The sequence below is a fragment of the Durio zibethinus genome, unplaced genomic scaffold (assembly GCF_047325235.1).
Source record: "Durio zibethinus cultivar Kanyao isolate XHJ-2024 unplaced genomic scaffold, ASM4732523v1 HiC_scaffold_3, whole genome shotgun sequence".
Classification (NCBI taxonomy): domain Eukaryota; kingdom Viridiplantae; phylum Streptophyta; class Magnoliopsida; order Malvales; family Malvaceae; genus Durio; species Durio zibethinus.
In genome coordinates, this window is record NW_028323044.1 from 8,941,001 (window position 1) to 8,943,500 (window position 2,500).

Genomic DNA, 2,500 nt, shown 5'->3' on the forward strand with positions numbered 1-2,500 from the left:
ACACCCCCCCGGCCCCCCTCCCAATCGCCGGAACCCCAATGCCGCCGGTCAGGTTCTCCGGCGGTACTCCGGCGATGCTCCGGCGATGCTGTCCCGAGTGAAAAAAATGCGGCACCAGCACATGCTGGAGCCAAGCATGGGCACCGTGGCTCAAAATCGAACTTCGGCCAAGGCCTCGACCATCAATGGCACATGATGACGCATGGTGATGGCACATGCATCGACCATCATCGGCATAGGCTGCCCTTCGGTACGGGCACTTGCCTCGACCGCCATCGGCACAAGCTGGGCCCTGGTGTGGGTTGTTGCCTCGATCACCAGCGGCACATGCTGAGCCTTGGTGCGGGCGGTTGCCTCGAGCACCATCCGCAGACCCTGGGCCCTGGTGCGGCCGGTTGCCCCGATAACCATCGGCACACGCTGGGCCCTGGAGCGGCCGGTTGCCTCGATCACCATCGGCAAAAGCTGGGCCCTGGTGCGGGCGCTTGCCTCGACCACCATCGGCACACGCTGGGCACTGGTGCGGGCGCTTGCCTCGACCACCATCGGCACACGCTGGGCCCTGGTGCGGGCGCTTGCCTCGATCACCATCGGCACACGCTGGGCCCTGGTGCGGGCGGTTGCCCCCAGCACCATCGGCACACGCTGGGCCCTGGTGCGGCAGGTTGCCTCGACCACCATCGGCACACGCTGGGCCCTGGTGCGGCAGGTTGCCTCGAGCACCATCGGCACACGCTGGGCCCTGGTGCGGTCGGTTGCCTCGATCACCATCGGCACACGCTCGGCCCTGGTGCGGGCGGTTGCCTCGACCACCATCGGCACACGCTGGGCCCTGGTGCGGCAGCTTGCCTCGAGCACCATCGGCACACGCTCGGCCCTGGTGCGGTCGGTTGCCTCGAGCACCATCGGCACACGCTGGGCCCTGGTGCGGCAGGTTGCCTCGACCACCATCGGCAGCCTCGAGCACCATCGGCACACGCTGGGCCCTGGTGCGGGCGCTTGCCTCGACCACCATCGGCACACGCTCCGCCCTGGTGCGGTCGGTTGCCTCGAGCACCATCGGCACACGCTGGGCCCTGGTGCGGCAGGTTGCCTCGACCACCATCGGCACACGCTGGGCCCTGGTGCGGGCGGTTGCCTCGAGCACCATCGGCACACGCTGGGCCCTGGTGCGGGCGCTTGCCTCGACCAGCATCGGCACACGCTCGGCCCTGGTGCGGTCGGTTGCCTCGAGCACCATCGGCACACGCTGGGCCCTGGTGCGGCAGGTTGCCTCGACCACCATCGGCACACGCTGGGCCCTGGTGCGGGCGCTTGCCTCGACCACCATCGGCACACGCTCGGCCCTGGTGCGGCAGGTTGCCTCGAGCACCATCGGCACACGCTGGGCCCTGGTGCGGGCGGTTGCCTCGACCACCATCGGCACACGCTGGGCCCTGGTGCGGGCGCTTGCCTCGACCACCATCGGCACACGCTGGGCCCTGGTGCGGGCGCTTGCCTCGAGCACCATCGGCACACGCTGGGCCCTGGTGCGGCAGGTTGCCTCGAGCACCATCGGCACACGCTGGGCCTTGGTGCGGCAGGTTGCCTCGAGCACCATCGGCACACGTTGGGCCCTGGTGCGGTCGGTTGCCTCGAGCACCATCGGCACACGCTGGGCGCTGGTGCGGGCGCTTGCCTCGACCACCATCGGCACACGCTGGGCCCTGGTGCGGCAGGTTGCCTCGATCACCATCGGCACACGCTGGGCCCTGGTGCGACAGGTTGCCTCGAGCACCATCGGCACACTATCGGCCCTGGTGCAGGCGGTTGCCTCGACCACCATCGGCACACGCTGGGCCCTGGTGCGGGCGCTTGCCTCGAGCACCATCGGCACACGCTGGGCCCTGGTGCGGGCGGTTGCCTCGAGCACCATCGGCACACGCTGGGCCCTGGTGGGTTTAGGCACATCTTCAAATTTCTGCCGTGCCAATGCCATTTTTATGGCTTGTAAATTCATACCATGGTCCCCTAAGCCTTCACGTGAAGTTTCGTTGGAAGATGACTCGTTTTCTATTTTTCACGATTTTCGAAACTTTTTGCGGTTCGGGATTTTTTAAAATTTTTTTATAAGGATTTTTGGCCCCAAATTTTGTAGGCATGATCCTTCTATTTTTGTTGGCATGCACAAAAAAATTCAGCTAAAAACTCGAAGTAGAAAAGATTTTGTGACCGTTTGAAAAAAGTGTCCCCATTTCAGACACTTTAACGGCTACTGGTAGCAAACCTGTAAAATCTCAAATGCTCTTTAAGGGGGTGTGAATTCTCAGAGGTTTGATGAGGGATAGGGGGCCAACACAAGGCCAAGTACCAGCACCCATCGCACATCATGTGCGCACACCCCCCCGGCCCCCCTCCCAATCGCCGGAACCCCAATGCCGCCGGTCAGGTTCTCCGGCGGTACTCCGGCGATGCTCCGGCGATGCTCCGGCGATGCTGTCCCGAGTGAAAAAAATGCGGC